Source organism: Nicotiana sylvestris, chromosome 12, assembly GCF_000393655.2.
Source record: "Nicotiana sylvestris chromosome 12, ASM39365v2, whole genome shotgun sequence".
Classification (NCBI taxonomy): Eukaryota; Viridiplantae; Streptophyta; class Magnoliopsida; order Solanales; family Solanaceae; genus Nicotiana; species Nicotiana sylvestris.
The window spans coordinates 42,881,513-42,903,449 of NC_091068.1; the positions used below are offsets into that span (position 1 = coordinate 42,881,513).

Sequence of the window (21,937 nt, forward strand, 5' to 3'; positions counted from 1 at the left end):
GTGAAATTTGGGGGGGGGGGTTACTATGGTTTTGGAGAGTGAATATTAGTAATTTGGGGGTCGATTTGAGGTTGGATTTGGATAAAACACATATATTTAGACTCATATTAGAATGGGTATTCGGAATTTATGAGTGTTGTTGGGTTCTGGAGTGCGGGCCCGAGAGTTGACTTTTTGGATTGACTTTGCATAATTGAATCAAGGTCATAGCTTTATTGTTTGATGTTGTTTTCTATGGCTTTTATTGATATTATTAAGTTATTTTGGTAGATTTGAGTCGCTCGGAGGTTGATTCACGCGGGAAAGAATTATCATAGTATTGATTTGGCATGTCTGAGGTAAGTATATTACCTACACTTGGATGAAGCACTAATTGCCTGAGTTATTAGTGTTGGCTATGCGCTATCGGTGGCGCATATGTGAAGGGATTGAGCCCATGTGCATGCACTAGAGTATTATCCATGCTTGGGGTAGTGATTAGGCTATTAAAATCCTTGAATTGATTTCTAAGCTTCATGTTATCATATATTTCCTATATTGTACCCGTTTATGAGTTAATTAAATTATGTTAGAGATTATTGGTTGGTTGATCTCCAGTTCAAACATGTTAACTGCTATTCTCGTGGCGTAATTACCTGATTTGAACTATGGTAGTACATTTCGCACATGCCTACACCTTAGCATGTCACTTATATCAGTCCATGAGTATGCAATTTGATATCTATTGTTCATGTACATGTATTCTTATATATGCTTTCTGTGTGATATGGATTGAGTGGATAGAATGTAAGTTGTCCGTACGGATCTGAGTTATGTTGGCATGTGAGTTGTCCGTACAGTAGTTATATATTGCATGTGAGTTATCCGTGCAGCGTGTGGATAAGGATCCATACCCCTAGGGTTACCCTCTCATGTTACACTCTTGATAATGTACACGCGGTATTAGGAAAACTGGCAAGTGTTTGTTTTGGTTATTGCATTTCTTCTCTACTTGCAATTTCCTTGGATGTATACATGATTTTGCTACATATTTTCTCTATTTGCTAGCTCCGGGGTGTGTACATGCCTTTATGGATATCTTATTTTTATATGCTACCTTACTGGATGAGATGAGACACAATACATATCTTCTCTATATGTAAATCCGTGTGATTTGACTTGTTTAATCATGCATATCTTCTCAATATGCAATTGTTGAAGGATTAATTGAGGTTTCATGCATATCTTCTCTATATGAAACTGGTGAAGGATTATATGGTATTTTCAAGCATATCTTTTCTATACGCTGGATCGTTAACTGAAATAGAGCATGTTACGTTATCTTTGTGCACTGAGGTGGCCCTATCTGTGATATACAACTTAATAATATTATTATTGTGTACTTGTGAGATTTATGAAATGAACAGTTTATTAGCGAGTATCATTAATAATTCTTTTAACTATTACCTTGTTGAGGTTAGTTATGAGACTTGCTAAGTGCATGTGGTCGGTTGTACTCATACTACACTTCTGCACCTTGTGTGCATATCTTGGAGCTAAGATGCTATGGATGACGGGAGCTGGCATTGAAGATGTACCTGCTTTCCGGATGTAGCTACCACTTGTCCTTGGTAGTTTTAGATTCTTACTTCGTTTATGTATATTCCAAACAGATATTGTATTTATTCTCGTACCAACTTTGCAAATCTAAATCTTAGTGATTCATGACTTGTACTACGAATTCTTGGGATATTATATGAAAACTCAGCAATTTTATTTATTGATTATTTATTATCTTCATTAGAGTTGTCTTGAATTTTGCTTAGCTTGCCTAGCGGGTTGGGGTTAGGTGCCAGCACGACTAGGTGAATTTTCGGTCATGACAGTCGTAGAAGTAGCAGTATTTATCGCAAATATGAAAAGACTGGGCAGCTTATTAAGTTCGAGGGTTTGACATATTTTAAGATTGGGAACTCGAATTGGGGCAATTTTAAAGGCGATTTTCACAACTTGGATTAGGGAAAGTGTTCTTGACTTGGATTTGAATATTATGGTTAATTTCATCCTTAAAATTGGAAACTTATTGGTGAATTTAAGTGAGAAATTGGGGGTTTTGGTAAAACTTTTCTAAAATGAAAAATAAGGATTTGAACCCGATTTGAAATCAGTACACCCACATGCAGATCAGGTGGAGGATTATATTATTGATGATCATGTCGAGGCCCCGTGCCAGCTTAGCATCTAGAAGGTTTTATTGTCGCACCAGTATTTAAGGAGGCTATCGCCAAGATGGTCAGTTTTATCGATACTTTGACTCGGGCTGGAGTGGTTATAATGGCCCAAGCCACATCCAGGCTGGAGGGGGAGCTTGGACCTCTGCCGCACGTACTGAGCAGGCTGCAATGATGTTTAAGACATCGAGTGTATTTTTAGATAGTGGCCTTATAGTGGTAGCTAGACCCGTGGTTAATCCTGCTATGTCTATTGAGGAGCAGAAGAGGCTTGAGAGGTTCTAGAAGTTACATCCTCCTCACTTTGATGGTGATGCTTTAGAGGATGTCCAGGATTTCCTAGACCGATGTCATTAGATGCTTAGCAATTCGGGCTTGGTAGAGTCCAATGTTGTGGATTTTACTACATTCCAATTGAAAGGGGCTACTAGTACATAGTGGCAAACAGATGGGCTGGGCAGGCCAGTACGTTCATATCCCCTCACTTGGACTCAGTTTTCACACTTATTTCTCGAGAGGTACATCTCACACACAAAGAGGGATGAGTTGAGAGTTCAGTTTGAGCGCCTTCAATAGGATCGCATAAATGTGACCGAGCATGAGGCAAGATTCATAGAGTTTTCTTGTCATGTTGCTTTCTTGATCTCCACTGAGGCATAGAAGGTGAGTCAATTTATTGAGTGATTGACTTATGGTATCACGATTGATATGGCCCGAGAGTCAGAGATTGGGACTACGTTTCATTAGTCTATGGAGATAGATCGGAGGATCGAGCGTATTCTTAGTCAAGGCAGAGAGGCTATGATCAGGGATAAGAGGCCTCGTTGTTCTGGTAGTTTCAGTGGTACCTCATCTAAGGTTAGATATTAGTTTGCTAAAGTCGATCATGGTAGGCCAGCTCATTCCATAAAGTAAGGAGCCCATGGTGATGTGGCTCGACGATCTTTCAGCACTCCAGTTCCATCATCATTTAATGTTCTCCAATGTGTTCGTATCGTGCTCTGTCTATTCAAGGCTCTTTTACTGGCTATTCGGGACATCAGGGACAGATTCAGGTTCAGTAGCCTCCATCAGCTAGAGGTTTTTTTGAGTGCGGAGAGTTTGGCCATGTGAGGAGGCATTTACCCAGACTTGCTAGAGGTGCAGCACCGCAAACTTCTCCAACAGTTGTTCCTGCATCAGATGCTTTATACCCTTCCCAGTCAGCTAGAGGGGGAGGACATGCAGCCAGAGCTCCTCCTAGATTAGGGGAACATGTTGGTAGTTGACGAACTCGAAACACACACTTAAATTATGCTCGCTAATCAAATATAGTATATTATATATCGTATCCACATGGATTGGATTTAAACAGTACTCTCGTAGTTTATGTGGTTGATTGTTATCCAAGATGATAAACAGTTGAGATTTAAATGCTTTCTAACTAAAATTAACTAAGAATCTAAAGCTATTAACTAGTGACAATCGTAAAAATGACTGATGGAATACGTGCAAGATAATGTTTGGGATCTAACTTTAGATGATTTACTTCTAATGTTCAAGTGTGTCTCTCGAATTCACTCAATTGTTAGTTCAAACTTTTAGCAGAAAATCCTCTCTCGATTAAGTTTAAACCTCACAAGATGAACCAATTTAAGCTCTGTGAAGATATGCAAGAATTCGTAGTAGATTGGTCTTTAGGAGAACCTCTCTCGATTATCCTCCTAACTAGGTTTAATAAATTATTCAACTAGCCTATTTCGATTACTAAGAAGAATTAGTGAACCCAACCAACAATGTAATGCAAAGTTATCACAAGTTATGCCTCTCTCAATTACATGAACTAGTGAATATAGATGCGATAATTAAAACATCCAAAACAATTTCAATACATAAAACAAGAGTTATAATCCACAAACATTTATCAATACACCAAGTCCATCAACTCCTAAAGGGAACTACTCCATAGACATGAAGAAATTCATCACAAATATGTTTAAATTATAGGAAAAGATAAAACGATCCAAACTCGGGTCTTGAGTGAGGATCGAAAGATGAAATCCTTGTGCTTTTGCTTCTCCAACTCCTCCTTAGCCTCCTTAGGTCAAAAATATGTCAAAAGTCCATAAACTACATTTTTCCATGTATTTATACCAAGTTTGGTCGGGCCCAAACGAAATCATCTTTTCCTAACAGAAATAAGACATTTACTTTGTAAAAATTGCATAGCCGCACCGCATGGGGTGACGCACCATGCGGGGCATTAGTGGACATCTTCAAGGAGCTCAACAATTGACAGGCAGCGAAAATTGGGCAGCCATGGCGCCCCACGCTCCGCGGAAGTGGCATTTTCTTAGAGTACGGATCAAACTTTGATTTTTGATGTCCAGACTTGGTCCTCGACCCTCGAACACGATCCCGGCTTAATCCCTTGAGCTTTTACTCTGACTTCAAAGCTCTAAATAGCTCGAATTATCTCCACAACATCTACATAACTCAGAATCACTCCTACAAGGCATAAAACACAATTAGTGCAAAACACTATCAATTAAAGCTCAAAACAAGAGTGCAGTGAATTAGAGTGTCATAAGCGACTAAAATACGTAATTATAGCCTACCATCAACACCCTACACTTAAATCATTGCTCTTCCTCGAGCAATCAAACTACACGTTATATATACACGACCTTCTTAAACAACCCTCCTAACTCATTACACCAAGAATATTTAAAATAGATTAAGCACAAAGACGTAAAATCCTCGCCTCAAGAACACCACGTATTTTTTATAACCCGCTCACTTACTCTAACACAGAGGTTAACGACATTACCTTTCCTTTATGAATCAACTGCCCTCACACAACAATAGAGAGTAGTTCCACCCACACTAACATTTAAGAACATTTAGGAACTCAAGATAGAAAGAATTCACTCACTCTCAGAAATAACATTCATATGTCACAAAAGACGTACCATAAGCTTGCCCATAGTGTACTACTCTACTAATTGAGCTCATTCAGTCAAGGATCAAGTTGGACTTTATTCGGTTGTAATATAGGCTGTGGGACGGGTAGGATATATTTGTATATAAGAGTGACTACACCTCCCTAAGCACTTTAATACATATACTTAACCGTTCAAAACCCCACACTTATGTCAAACCATAACTCCACATTCACATCAATATACATAAACTCCTTACCTCTTTAAGCAAAAATACAACAAGAGTCGCCACTATCAAAGAATATTTTGCACAACAATACAACTATTTTTTTCTTCTTTTCTTTTTCAATTCAAGTGGTTCTTACTTTTTCAAAATAGTGCACCTTCTTCCTTATTTCATTAGGTCCACTCAAAAGCTAAACCACCCACCCCACACTTCAACTATTACAAAGTTCATACAAATTCAAGTGCTCATGAGAGATACAAGATTCAAATAAATGGTCAATTCAAACAAACGGGTAAGGCTCGTAATGTGGTTGCCAAAGAAACAAGATTACAGGCTCAAAGGGGTAGCTAAGATACATAACGATTAGGTGGGTGAAAGCATATAACTAGCTCAACAAAGAAACACCTATATCACTTCCAAGACTGAATAAAACTACTATTTCGCTTTGCAAACACACGGGACAAATTCTCGACATCAAATGCAATACAATGAATAATACAAAATCTCTCACACACATGGCACATAACTCACTCTGGATCGGACTATCAAGACACTCTAGTCAAAATAGTTAACCACGGTTAAGATCATATAAATTAAGGTACCTATACAATAGTCAAAAACTGAGCCTAATCATCACACTAAAGTACTCACTATTCTCAAGGTATAATGAAGTCAAGAGACATCGCTTCCATTCAAATCATGGCACAAGGTTTCCTACTCCTAAAAAAATAAGAACTACACTTGGTTCAAATAAAACTCTTGGAAAAGAACCGTGACACAAAGAAAAACTAAGGGGGACTTGTTACACTACCTAACAAAAGAAATCTTTTTGTCTTTTTTCTTTGACTTTAATCCCTCAAGAAACCTGTTGATGATATCCATCGTCGGGGAAAAGTCAAAAAAAATTAAAAAATTTATGTTTTTTCCATTATTTTTCTATCCCTAACTACTAAAATCCAAAATTTGACGAGCTCGAAACACACTTAAATTATGCTCGCTAATCAAATATAGTATAGTATAATATTGTATCCATAGGGATTGGATTTAAATAGTATTCTCGAAGTTTCTGTGGTTGATTGTTATCCAAGATGATCAACAGTTGAGATTTATATGATTTCTAACTAAAATTAACTAAGAATATAAAGCTATTGACTAGTGAAAATCGTAACAATGAGTAAGCAAAGAAGGTTATCAGTGGGAGAAAATACGAATTTGATGGTATAGGTGTAATATAATTGTTTGGGATCTAACTCTAAATGATTCACTTCTAATGTTCAAGTGAGTCTCTCATATTCACTCAATTATTAGTTCAAACGTTTAGTAGAAACTCCTCCCTCGATTAAGTCTCAACCTCACAAGATGAACCAATTTAAGCTCTGTAAAAATATGTAAGAATTCGTAATAGATTGATCTTTAGGAGAACCTCTCTTGATTATCCTCCTAACTAGGTTTAATCAATGATTCAATTAGCCTCTTTTGATTACTAAGAAGAATTGGCGAACTCAACCAACAATATAATGCAAAGATATCACAGGTTATGCCCCTCTCGATTACATGAACTAGTGAATATAGATGCAATAATTAAACTATCCAAAATGATTCAATACATAAAACATGAGTAATAATCCAAAAACAATCATCAATACACCAAATCTATCAACCCCTAATGAGAACTACTCCGTAGACATGGAGAAATTCATCACAAATATGTTTAAAGTATAGGAAAACATAAAACGATCCAAACTCAGATCTCGAGTGAGGATTCAAAAATGAAATCCTTGTGCTTTTGCTTCTCCAACTCCTCCTTAGCCTTCTTAGGTCTAAAATATGTCAAAAGTCCATAAAATAACGTTTTCCCATGTATTTATACCAGGTAGGGTCGGGCCCAAATGAAATCACCTTTTCCTAGCCGAAATAGAACAATTACTCTATAAAAATTGCACAGACGCACCACATGCGTCGACGCGCCATAAGGGGCATTAGTGACATCTTCAAGGAGCTCAAAAATTGATAGGCAGCAGATATTGGGTAGCCGCGGCGCCCCACGCACCGTGGCAGTGGTGTTTTCTTAGAGTAAAGATCAAACTTTGATTTTTGATGCCCAGACTTCGTCCTCGACCCCCAAACACGATCTCGGCTTAATCCCTTGGGCTTTTACTCAGTGTCGGGCAAAACGTTATGTTGTCGCATGCTGATTATGCTATAGCATAATGATTATACTACAAGAATGCTGCCCACATTTCGATTATGCTATAGCATAATTGCACCACATATTTGACTTCGGGGGTTATTTTTGGAAATTTTTATATCCAAACCCACTTTGATAAATAATCTTTGAGGCTACATTTTGGACTATTTTACACTAAATCTAGAGAGAGGTGAGAGCATTTTAGAGAGAGAAAGAGGGAACCTAGCCTCCTAATCATAAATCTTGCACAAACCCTCAAGAATCAAGCATGCTAATCTCTAGCTCACTATCTTTCGGATTCTTATTGCTAGAGATGTTAGTGGATTGTAGAAGCTTAAGGAAAAGCTCTTTGAGGTATGTATGGCTAAAACCCCCTCTTCTTAGAAATTGAGCTACCATGGTGTCCATGTAAAATTGTAAGTCCGGAATTTGAGTGACGTAGTATTTGTTATTTCAAAGGAATTAGTGTTGCAATAATATATGTGAAAAGTGTGTCCCAATATGTTCAATATGCTATTCTTGGTAAATTGGTGATATGTGAAGAATGTGGACTATATGCTAAATTGCCTAGATTTCAAGTCAAGTTTAACTTGTGATTATTACGCCAAATCATGTGAATCTCTCTCTATGCTTTCAACTTGAATTTCTCTTGTATGTGTCATTATCTTAAATTGCAAGTTTGATGTTGAAAGTGAAAGGGATGTGGAATGTGAATTATGAAATGTGGCCAGTGCCAAATATAATGTGATAATTATGGCCCCAAGTGCCTATGAATTGATACATGTGAAATAAAGATTGAAATGAGATGATTAATAAGAAAGGAACAACGCCTTGATAAGGCGGCCTAGCCGATCGGGCCGTAATCGAACATCATACCGCACACATGGTGGTATTGTGCTGATATTGAATTTCGGAAAGTGAGAATGAGATTGTGATTGAGGTACATATTGTCACACCTCCTTTTTACACACCCGAATGTGATATAAGGGGAGTTTTTCCAATTAAAGTGACATTATTCGAAATGAGATTATTTTATTTAATTTCTCAGAGTCGCCACTTGGAATAGTTTATTTGGTGTCCCAAGTCACCGGTTTATTTTAAAATCCCAAATCGAGGAAATTCGACTTCCCTTTTGAAGTCTGCAAACCAGAAATTCTAAGTAAGGAATTATGTCAACCCGGGAGAAGGTATTAGGCATTCCCGAGTTCCGTGGTTCTAGCACGGTCACTTAAACTATTACAATTAGCCTATTATCTGATTTATTACATGTTTTAACCTATTGTGCATTTTTTAACTTATTAATCGCTTTTAATTATTTTAGGAAGATTCAACGCTATTTAAAACATGCCTTGAACCATGCCACATGAAATGCACCCGCAATTTGCGACACGTTCTATTTAACGTTGTGAAGAATTGAAATTGGATCACATGAAATGCACACCCGGATTTAATAATTAAAAGAAAGTCAATTTAAGGAACGCATCTAAAGCAAATACGAAGCTCAAATTAATAACAAGGTTTGCGAGGGCCATGGAAAATTCAATTGATGGCGCACCTCGATTTTAAAAGAGTTAGTATTAATTATATGAGGGTCATGGGTTATTTAATGAAAATGGCACACCTCAAATTTTCTATAAAACTAACTAGGTTTGCGAGGGCCATGGGCTTAGGGATTTTATTTGGCATGACACGCCTCAAATTATTTCAAAGGGTTTTATTATTCGAAGTTGTTATAATCGGGTTACATGAAATGCACCCCCGAATTGAGATTTACGTATTATGAACATGCCACGGGCACCGTACCCATAGCCACGATGATTTTTTAATCGCGCCTAAAGCAAGCTAGGATGTTCATGAGTTGTTTTAACTTTCTAAGGTTTGAAATTACACGGGGAGGTTTCAGTTATGGAAGTATCGATATATAAAAATGCACAACAATCTCAAAATGAGTATGATTGCACAACTCCAGCCTTTGCATATCTTAAAGATGTTATATAAAATTAGTGATGCCAGACTATTCTAATCCCTTGAAAGAAAAGAGCTTGTCACTAGATAACGTCAATGAGCATATTGTCCTAAACAAATATCACCTAAAATATGTCATCACTATGCACACTTTTACATAACAAAACTTGCAGAATCTATCAGTACTCATTCCGAGTTGCTGCAGTGAACAAGAAATGCCAAATACATATTCTAAGATCATGCTGCAAATTACTTCCAAAATAATAAAAAAAGGAATACAAAGTACTTCACAAAAATCAACAAAACTTTGCATCATATTTGCAACTAAATTGTAAAGAACTACTAGGTCCTCACTTTGCCAAGTTTTTTTTTTTTTTTGAACAACCGATTCCCTACTTTGCACAATTTTAAGAAAATATTCCAACTCAAATAAAAATGTAAAGCAATTCTGTGAAGGCACGCCCAACACCACAACATTTTAAGAGATTCAACTAAAATATCCAGATTTAAATATTTAACAAAGCAATTAAGGGAAGAAGATCTAGTAGCCAAACATAATGAATACACCAAAATTAGACATGGATTCAGCAAACTATTTAGACCTTCATTCATATATAGCTGAGAATTACAAAGGAAATAATTAACATACCTAACAGCAGGAACAAAAGGCAGCAGAATAAGACCAACAAAGGTTAACGCTCATAAGCACAGCTACAGCGTCATGAAAATAGCCGAAATCAGCAACTCTTCAACTCGGACCAGCTTTCGCAGTCTCAGAGAACATGTACCAATTGAAAGAAATTAAAAATCAACTTTTGAACTCTTTCTTTCCAACTTAGCATCCGTCTATTGAGAGGGATTAGGGGAGTCAGTAGCTGATGCTTTTCCATAGTTATCGGCGAAAATCTTTATTCTCTTTAGCTGATGCTCTTTTTAGCTCCTTGAGATCCGCCGCTTTTTTGGGTTTCTTCTAGGTCTGATTTTGATTTTTTGATTCTTATGCGTGGGATTTTCAGAAATGAAAGAAGAAGAAGAAGAAGGAGCTCTTGTGCGTAGTTTTCTGTGTGTGTGGAGGAATGAAGAAGAAGAAAAGAAGAAGGGAAGGGTGCCCTGGGTGTTGCACCATTTCTCTTTGTTTTTAGAGAGGGGGAGCTCCTCATATTTTTCTAGGTTATTAGGTTAGTTTAATAAGAAAAGATCCGGGTTTTGGGTCGGTTCGGTTCGGGTCGGGCAGGGATTTGGGCTTGGGTTAAAGGGAAGTTTTGGAACAGATCTGGGGTGGGTGAGAATTGGCCCAATATCACAAGATAAACCCTTTTTCCAATTCTTTCTTTTATTTTCTAATTTTTTCTTTTCTTTTGATTAAAAATCCTACAAAATAAAAATCCTAAACTATCCAAAAGTGTGAAATTAAACTAATTAACTAATTACAAAAATTATAAAAGCTACTTAATCCTAAACTAAAAGAGAAAAATCAGTAACCTAAAAATAAAAGGCAAAAGTGTAAAAATGAAGCATTTTTTGTGATTTTCATTTTATAAAACAAATAATTACCGATTAATCCTAAAAATATAAAAAAAACAAACCTAAATGCAATGCATGGTATTTTTGTCATTTTTCATGATTTTTAATAAAATTAAACGTGCATAGAAAATGTAAACAATTAATAAAATTCCACAAAAAATCCTATAATGGCAAATAATTAGGAAAAAATCTATTTTCTTGGGATTTTATAGGAGTATTACATATAGGGCAAAAATCACGTGCTCACACATATCTCAAATGAGGCAACCTAGCCGATCGGGTCGTGATCGGACTCCACTCAAGAAAGCGGTGGTATTATGAATGATGATGAACAGTATTAAATGCCCCAAACTAAAGCTATGAAAATTATGTGAAAGCTATGTGATTCCTTTTATTTGATGATGTGGTTATTGATTAAAGCTTTTATTGAATCCTTATGATTTCTTTATTCTTGTATGGTTGTTCTTTCTCATGAGATGATGTTTAGTTATACATACTAGTGCTATTCGATGGCACTAACATCCCTTTTGCCGGGGGCACTACGTCTTAAATGGGTGTAGGTGGCTCCATAGCAGGCTGTGTTGGTCGCAGCTAGTGACGCATCTCCCTTTCAGCTGACTTGGTGAGCCCCACTTTATTTCGGGGTCGTGTACCGTTGTTTATCATGTACTTTGTATTTTGAGGTATAGCCGGAGTCTTGTTGCCGGCATTTTTATTTTACTCTTCAATTGTATTTAGAGGCTTCGTATACAGGTTGTGAGTGGTGTCGGGTATTGAAAATTTGAAGTAGATATGTTGTTATTTGGCAGAATGTTTCCTTCGTATCTATTAATTGTAATAATTTTGTTAGTATGGTTGAACTGTTAATGAAAGACAAAGGTAAAAATTGTCAATGTAATGCTCATAAAGTAGGATTTATGGAGTTCATCTCCTTGTTATTCATAAATTAATTTTGGGTAGAATGAAACCTAATAGGCTTGCTCAATCGGGCTTGCTCAATTGAGCGTCGGTCGCGCCCTTTGGTTTTGGGGCGTGACAAAAATACTATCAATTAAAGCTCAAAACAAGTAAAGTGCAGTGAATTAAAGTGCAATAAACGACTAAAATACGTAATTATAGCTTACCATCAGTAGTTAGAGAGGTTGTGGTCAGGATCGATGCTATGCTTTTTTAGGTAGACCTGACGCGGTGGCCTCATATGTTGTAATTACAAGTATAGATTTAGTCTATCATAGATGTTACGTGTTATTTGATCCGGGGTCTACCTATTCCTATGTGTCATCATATTTTGCTCCTTATTTGGATATGCCCAGTGGTTCTCTTGATATTTCATTTCATGTATCTGCACATGTAGGTGACTCTATTATGGTGGATCGTGTATTATGGTCTTGTGTGGTTACCAATTGGGGGTTAGGAAACTAGGATAGATCTATTGTTACTTAATATGTTGGATTTTGATGTGATTATGGGTATGGATCTTTGTAAGGCCCCGTAAATTTTTGCCAAGAATTTAAGGTTTTATGGTGCCGAAGAAGGCAATGCATTGTAGATAATTTTCTGCAATCTTTTGGGTTGTGCAATGCATTGTGGACTTGGTGAAATTTTTTGAAAATGGCATTTTTGCGTCCACTATATGACCGCAAAACTATTCTGCTGACCGCAGATTCGTTGTGAAGCGAACCAGGTGAAACTTAATTTTGAAGGTCATTTCATGGTCCAATATGCGATCGTATCACCGTTTACGGGCCGCACATCTGTTGCCGAATAAATATGAGAATTTTTGGAGGAAGATTTTGCAGTGTATTATTCGGCCGCATAACTAATCTATTGCAGACTAGGACAGACCTGTCATGCCCTAAACTTGAAGAGGCGTGGTTGGCACCCAGTTCTGTACTCGGCCCTAGCGTACCATTCTGTAACTGTGAACTCTGGAGGGGTAACCCTCAACTTAAGTCGATGAGGTCATACTCTGAATCGTCTGAAAATAATGTCTCTCTTATTTATGGGGTAAACATACCCAAAAGGTGATATATATATATATATATATATATATATATATATATATATATATATATATATATATATATATATATATATATATATCTGTGCCAGCCGATTAAGCCGCCATGAACATCTACTAATATAAAAAATATACAGGACTCATCTACAAACCTCTAGAGATAACTAAATTGTACCATGGTCGGGACAGGGCCTCAATCTACCCATCAAACCTGTATATATAAAAATGAACTCCAAGGTCTAGACCTGGTAATCTAAGGAAGTGGAGCTTACCAACCAAGCTGATGTTTGACTCTGTCTGCTGGGAGGGTTTGTCCAACTGTGAATGAGGACCTACAGGCATGAAATGCAGCATCCCCGACGTTAGTACAAAATAATGTACCGAGTATGTAAGGCAACATAATAACTGAAAGCTAAAACTAAACTGATAATATAATAACTAAAAGTAACTGGGAGTCAAAGATAATTTGAAGATATGCTTACCTGCTGATACTGACTTAGCTCTCTCAATATAGTAAGTAAAATAGATATCTGGCCTTATAAGGCTCAGTATGTGTAACTGCTCTGCCGTAGTAGGCTCGCTCATAGGTGCTCGGCCATACTAGGCTCAGTATCTCGGCCATTCTGGGATCGCTCATAGGTGTTCGGCCCTAGTAGGCTTGGTATATAACTTACCATCTGATCAGAGGTTGCCCAATAGAGGCCTGCCCATCGATTATAGCTAGATGGTGGTGAAAATATTGTAATACTGTATATATATATATATATAGACCCTCTGCTCTCTTGACTAGAAGAAGACAATATTCAATTGAATATAAAGTCACGATAAGGTAGAATATTGTAACTTATGAGACTAGAAAAATGTACATAAATTCAGGAATATGAACTTCTCTTTATGTCTCGTTATCAAACACAAGTAGTTACTGGATCATGCCAAAATGAAGGAAAGGTTTAGACTTAACGTACCTTATCACAATATGTCGAATAACCATGTTAAATGCGTATTGGTGCACCTTAATCTACAACAATGATAACAATACTATCATAAAGTTATGGAAGGTATAACTATCACACAACGAACGACAACCTTATTTTGTAACAAAATGGGCAGCATCGCCCCCATAATCTTTACTTCCCCCTAATTCGGCATAATACCAACAACACAAGAACACAACAATAACAATATATATATACATCATTTTCCAACCATATATCCATCACAAAATACCACAAAATAACCCGACATACCCCGATCAATCCATACAAAAATGACAACCATAGTAGTGTCAAACAATCCAAAAATGTGACGACAACTACCAGCTTACTACCCTTCCATTATGTGGTATTTTTTCACATCCTTTCTCCTCCAAAACTCCACAAAAACAGTAGCTAAAGAGACAATCCAACAACAACATGAAACAGCCCACAAAACAATCCACTACAAGTTGAACAACTCGAACTAACGGCTTCCGATCACCGTCCCATGAGTTTTTACAATTATTGAATGAATTTCTCTACTTTAACAGCAGAAAAAGTGGATTAAAAAGGGCAGTATACTTACCATATTTGGTGAATATCTCAGCTCCTATCTTGATTCTTCAACCCTTAGGTTTTTCTCCAGCTAGAACTTAAAAAGAAGAGAAAATTATTTAGGGTTTTGGGTTGAATTTTTTGGGAGGATTTTGCTGGGTTTACTTATGATTTTTTTTATCTATTATGTGTGTACTATATGAAGTAAATAAGCCCTTAAAAGGGCTCGTTGGCCGACCTTGGAGCTTTTAATTGAGGCCTCTACTTTTGGCAAGTAAGTGATGCACCTACTTGTCACCTACCAGTCTACTCAATCTTGTGAAAATGTGAATATCTCTCTATTCCAATATCGTATCAATGAACGGTTTACTCCGTTGGAAACTAGACTCGTAGATATTCAATTTGGTAGGTAGACCATCCCATAATTCCATGTACATTGGAAGAAATGCTCAGCTCTATTTGACCTGATTTTCAGCATATTAATGAATGTAACTTGTGATGACCTTTGCCAACTTTTGTTCCACAACTCGCTTGAATTAAAAATGTAATACACAACTATCATAAGACTAAAATAACTCATAACATAACCTCTTTATCATGTTAAGCACCCTAATATCACCCCAAAAGTACATGTTATAACATTCCCAACTTGTCGACATTTGACAAAATTTATTTTCTTCAATTGGTTTAGCTTCTAAGCCTTCCAAACCTCTTGGTACTTGCATTCCATAATATTAAATATTTGTAACCTCTAAGTTAACATGGTTAAATTACTTTATGTACTTTCAAAGATGATCTTATTTCAGAGCTTACATCAATTGACTTACAACGTACTATCACGTACGAAAACATGGGGTGTAACAAAACCAACCCAGTTTTGGAGGGCGATTTTGTGGTCCCTTTCGTAGACCGCAGACCTGTTCTACAGTGCATTCTGTAATAGTAGATTAGGTTCAGAGGGTCCATTTTGTGTATTTTATAACTGACCCTATTTTGATTAAAAGCCATTGGGGTCATTTTTTAAGGCAAAAAACAGTTGTTTAGAGAGGGGGGGTTGTTTTAGAGAGAGATAAGAAGAAGCTCCAACCATCCTACTCATACATTCTTGCTCAATCTTTAAGAATCAAGAAATCCACTCACTAGGCCATCACTATTCGGATAAGTCTTTGTCCTAAGCTTTCATGCAAGTTTTTATGGGTCTTAGTAAGCTGTAGAATAGGAGTTAGTCCATGCATGTGCCAATGGGAGGTGGTATGTAACATTGTTGAACTATTACGGGTAGACTCTTTTTTAGATTGGTTGAGGGAAGAAATGATTACCATTGTAGAGCCTTGTAATTGATTTTGCATAGTAGGTATTTGACGAAATTCCCAAGAGACTTATATCATGAGAATCCTTCTAATTATTATTCAATTTTACCATCTTCCTATAGAATGAAATTTCTAGGATCTTGAAACGTTGTAGTAAAACTAAGGAAATCTCAAACAAGGTATGTTGGCAAAACCCTTTTCGTAGAATCGGATTCCTCGAAATTCTCATAAGCTTCGATTATAGTTTGATCAAGTTCCTATCTCTATCATTACGATCTACTTATATGGTTAGCTTATCCAAGGACTTATGATTTGATTCATGTTCCAACTGCAAATCACTATGCTTTTATTTGTAAACGTTTCCAATGTGTTCTAAGCCCATATGTATCCATATGTTGAAGTTATGATTTCCCAGATGTCTTATATGTGCCTTTAAATGTTGTATAGTCCATGTCAAATGAATGAATAAAAAATATGAAGTATAAAATGTGGCCATCGTGCCAAAAAGGATGATTTACATATGTGGCCAAGAGTGCCAATGAAATGAAGAATGTATGGAAGGCTATGAAACTAATGTAATTCTTTTATATGATAAATATTTTTGGGAGTATCGTTAGGTCACCGAGGAAGGCTGGGTCATAAAAGCCCAAGCTTAAAACTACACATGCCAGTATAGGGATTGTTTGAGGGACAAGTTCCCGTTATATTATATTGAGATTATTCCCCTTGATTGGGATGAGTTAATAGCTAGAAAGAACCATGTCGACCCACACGACATTGTGGTTAGACGGCTTAGCCGATTGAGCAGAGATCGAACGCCATGCCGTGCACATTGTAGTGTTGTTTCTATGTCTATACTCATACTTTGGGGTGAGATAGCTTATCCGGTATGGCAGTGATTGGACTCCATGCCATAGGAATGGTGGTGTGTCGGTACTAAGAATCTCCCTACCAAAAATGAAAATGTTTACTCGAGGTTTTACTTTCTATTAACTTGGCATTTAAATATGATTGGTATACTCATTGTTTCCATATTTCTCTCCCTATGTTGGCATGCTACTCCATGAAAAAGGTATTTTAGTTTTACATACTAGTACTATTCCATATGTACTAACATCCCTTTTATCGGGAGCGCTGCATCTTCAATGGATGCAGGTGGTTTCACAGTAGCCGGCATTGATTATTGCTAGCAGTACACCCTCTTCTCAGCTGACTTGGTGATCCCCACTACCTCTGGGGGCCTTGTGTCTTTTGATCCTTGTACATTGTATTTTGAGATATAACCGGGGCCTTGTCACCGGCACTATTATACTACTCTTCTGTTCCATTTAAAAATTCCATAGACATGTTGTGGGTTGTATTTTGTTGGGAAAAACAAACTATAAATGTTGTATTTATCTGATGTTCCACTTTTTAATGTGAATGTGTAATTTTTTGGAAGTTGTCAATGAAGCCCCTTTTAAGTAATGAAAAATGATGTTGTACACTTTATCCTCTCACATCTAACTCTTGTTATTGATTCTCAAATGATTCTTGGGTAAGATTGGGTAGAAGGCATCAATTAGGCTTGCTTAGCCAGGATAACTCAGTTTAGCATCGGTCGCTCTCCCCAAGGTCAGGGCGTGACAAGCTTGATATAAGAGCCTAAGGTTTTAAAAGTGTCCATGGATGTCTTGGAGTCGTGTCTAGTAGAATCCTTTATATTGGTGTGTTGTCGACCACATCTATAATTAAGAGGCTACTTGGGAAATTAGAAATGTCACCCTTCTTTGATATTCTAGATCGTGCAATAGAGCTGATTTTAAGATTGTTCCTCATTTTAACTCGTGCATTGTTCTAATTTTCAGTATATAACGCCTAAGAAGAAGGCAAAGAATGGCAAAAGGGCCAATGCCACCCTAGGAGTGGCAGTTAATGAGATACATGATGTAACGGTGGACGCCCGAGGGGTGAAGGAATTCCCCCAACCATAATACCTCCTGATTCTACTACTCTTGTTGAGAATGTAACGATTCCTCCTCCAACTGATATTCCAGTTCCACCTCCAGCTCAAATCCTCTTTCTAGTGTTTCTTATGAGGATCTTAGGGGATCCATACAGTTGTTGATTCAGATAGTGGCTTCCTATTCCTAGAGATTAAATGCCACAACTACTTCCTCTAACCAGCAAGGGGATTCAGCTAGTTCCATGGTAAACAGATTTATTTAGTTGGATCCTCCAGGATTCACGGGTACTAAGCCCGAGGAGGACCCCCAGGACTTTATAGGTGAGATGCACAAGTATCTCTGCGTTATACGTGCCATAGAAATAGAAGCAGTGGAGTTGCCCTCCTCTCGCCTTAAGGAGGTGGAGTATTTATGGTTTGAGCTGTGGGAGGAGTCCTGTGAGGAAGGTATCCTTTTAGCAAAGTGGGGGGATTTTGTGGGTGCTTTCATCGATATGCTGAGACCAGGATAGCCCGTGCCGCCGAGTTTTAGAACTTGAATCAAGGTAGTATGAGGGTGTGGGATTACCATATGAGATTCGTGCATTTGTCCAAGTATGATGTTTACATGTTGCCCACTATCGAGGCTAGGGTGTGCCAGTTTGTGCAAGGCTTTAGCCCTTTGGTTATCAATGAGGCCACTACAGCCACTGTCGAGCCCCTTTTTTTCCCTCCTCCCGGAGAGAGGTCCGGGTTTCGACATTCATAGGGGTAATAACTCATTTCCTTTTGGGAACTGGGTATTTGAAGAGTCGCCACCTAACGAATTATGGTGCATTAGGGCACCTAGAGTGATTAATTCTTGGGTTGGTTTGCATTACCAGAGATAACCTCGAAGGGAAGGTTTTAGACACCCCTCTTGGTCCACAACTGTGGGTCCCGACCGAAATTATATTTACAAATTAGTCCATACAAATAGTTGAATCAAATAAGTTGTAAAGCTCATTGAACAAGTCAAGTAGTGAAATAAAGGTTTGAACAAATTATATAAAACAAAGTTTAAATAAGAAAAGGATTTGGGGTAAGGAGGGGTCCTAGGTTGTTTATCCTATAGGATCACCCCATGTAATGTCCGATAAACACTCCTCAATGAGGGGATACACGTGACATTAACTTGTAGTCATCATATCCCATGTCTACCCTTCCCGTCCCCTTATTGGTCATGCAAAGTGAGTGTTTGGTCACTGATTCCTATTGCGTGCTGCTACCTGTCCCTTCTTAATAGTCCCGGAGGGAATAGGACCTCTACTTATAGGTGGTTCTAGACGTACCCTTAAGGGTTTAAAGGAAAAAGTCTAAGGCGACAGTCAAAAAGCATTTAGGACTTCCACATAATGGGAGCAATTAAGAGGCTCACAATTCCTCCTCAAACAAACATACAGGCAGCACGACTCAAACATAGGTAAGGTCTTTATTAATCAAAGTCCTAAAGCAGGATTTCTAAGTGATTATGCAGACATAAACCACTTTCAGATACAGAAGTCATAACCTATTAGTTGCCTAGGAACTCCTCTTTAAAACTTATTAGAATCAGAAACGTTGATAGAAACAACTTCAGAGAAATGCAGGTTTTGAAAATGCACTAAGGCTTGCCTATATGTAGTACTATGTCTATGTTAATGCAGAAACAAACAAGTTTTCGAGATAGACCCCTTTAATGCCTATAGGCAGGATATCTAATGAGATTGAAGCCATTTTGACGGAACTAGTTTTAGGGAATGTTGACACTTATTAGACTGGTTTTAAGAAGCAAACTAGGTGAAATTGATCTATTGGGCTAATTAGAATTACCAGACGGAATTGCGAGTTAGATCTCTATAGACATGATATCTAGGCATATTACTGTTTTTAGTTAATTTGCAGTATATGAGAGACTTACTAATTCGGAATTAGGTCCTATAGGCATGATTTCTATTATGATGCAAATGATATTGAAAGTGGAACCCTATAGGTATGATTCTACTATGCAAATGAAATTGAAAGTGGAACCCTATAGGCATGATTCTCCACTACGAAAAAACAATCAGATTTAATAAAAACCTATGAACATGTTTTCTAGTACGTAGAAACAATTAGATTCAATAAAACCCTATGGACATGTTTTCTAGTGTGTGAAGCAGGCAGATTTGAAAAAAAATCCTAAGAGCAGGATTTCTACCCATGTTACCCCACAAGATATACATCTACCCACCCTTTTACTAAGTACCCCAAGTATTTGTTTACAATTTATTACAGGCCAATAAATGAATTACATAAATGAAATAGAAAACCAAGAAGCTATTCTATAGAGAGCCTGCAATTAGGCCCAAGTTTCCCAAAGCCTCCAATGGTCTCACAAGCCTCATTTCCATAGACAAATCAGAGTCTAGGTGCATCAAAGTTCCTTATGGGTCTCAAGGACCCCGGACAATGCTTACACCTAGACTTAGTAACCAAGCATTGAACTAGTGCAGTGTGGAAAGGCCAGCCTCAGTATGCTAGAGTTCAGAGGGTTCTCAAGAGGATCCCAAGGCAGTACACATACTATAGGGGCATAACTTATTAACTAAGAATAAAGTAAAAGTGCAAGATTCAGGTTGAAGGCAGTTTATTAAGAATTGGACTTAAAAGTCTATTTGAAAGCAGTTAGTAAAGTAATAGAGATGGTTTGAAAAGGTTGAAGTAGTAAACAAGCTTAAGACACCCTAGGAAAAGATCACGCACAGCTAGTTTTCAGAATTCAATAGTCACACAGGGGTCAAGGGTTTGGGGATACATAAACATTTGGATGAATAACCCAGCAGGGTCTTAAAACTGGTTTGAAACATGCTCAGATTTAGTTGATACTAGCATAGTCACAAACCAGTCAAGGAGAATACAAACACATAGAAAGGGGTGATAAGGATTTGGGAATTCATAAGGTGGTAAGCACACAATAGGTAAAAGACAAATGACAAGGCATGCTTTTAAACACATATAAGGGAATACATTAATCTAAAGGGAAAGGGAGACATAATAGCATGCTAGTAATGTAACTCAACTACAAGTTTCACAACAGAACCACATGTAGAAGCACACTAGAAATAAGAGAAACTGAAGCAACAAGAGAAACATGTTGTTGTTGAGGCTTTAAATCAAAACTAGGACATACCAATGAAGATAGAAGTAAGCAGAATGAAGGAACCAAAGAGTACAGATGATTAGCATTGGCTTGCAGCCGTCTAATAGTAGAAAAATAGCACAAGCGAGAGAGAGTAAAGATTTTAGTAAGAGAAGAGTTTTTGAAAACCAAGTGTTCATGTTGTTTGTGAAAACTTAGAGAATTTATAGTTGAAAGTAGGTAGTAGAATAAGGTAAAAATCATAGTAGTACACTAATTTAAGAACTCAGAATCAATCAATTTGAGAATCAAGGAAGTACTTCCTTGAGTTAAGGGAGTTAAGATCAAACAGAAAGATTCAGTACCATATAAGGGAGGAAGAGGAATCAGTGCATAATTAAATAAGGAAGGAGCCAGGGTTCAGTAGGCATAAAGTAATCAATTAGGACCAAATTTAGAAAGACCAAATTAAGGAAAGACTAAGTAAAACCAAGTACCATAGTAAATAAGGCAATAAAATCAGTTAATTCAAACAGACGAGGAGAATTCCAAGGCTTTGAAGGAAAATCTTTCAGTTTCCAACAGTTAAGGAAAATCAGAACCAATCATGGGGAGTCATGATTCTGCATATTTTCAACATATAAATAAAGACGAATGCACAAAAGTAGCAAATGAACAAGGTCAATTATATAGGTAGAAAGAAACAAGAGATGAGCAAATACAGTCGTATAGAAGTGATATAAGTAGGCTAAAGATTCAGCAGAACATATTCGAAGCATGGTGACCACGAGAGATTAACAAGACCAAGGCAAAGAAAATCATGCTAACATATAGATTCAAGGCAAAGAAAATTACACGGAACCAAAGTGAAGAAAATCATGCTAACACATAGAAACAGAGTAAAGAAAATCTAGCTAACATACAGAGACAAGCAAAGAAACTCATGCTAACACACAGAAACAAGTAAAGGAAGTCATGCTA

At 37.3% G+C, this 21,937-nt stretch overlaps 1 long non-coding RNA gene across 1 annotated transcript; it reads right to left on the reverse strand.

Moving 5' to 3' along the window:
• Positions 1-4,054: 4,054 nt before the first annotated feature.
• LOC104240788 (uncharacterized) lies at positions 4,055-10,668 on the reverse strand. The gene is made up of 2 exons (XR_714535.2): positions 10,160-10,668; positions 4,055-4,697 (listed from the first exon to the last, which is right to left on the reverse strand). It is a non-coding gene; the product is annotated as an uncharacterized lncRNA (long non-coding RNA).
• Between the last annotated feature and the right edge of the window lie 11,269 nt (positions 10,669-21,937).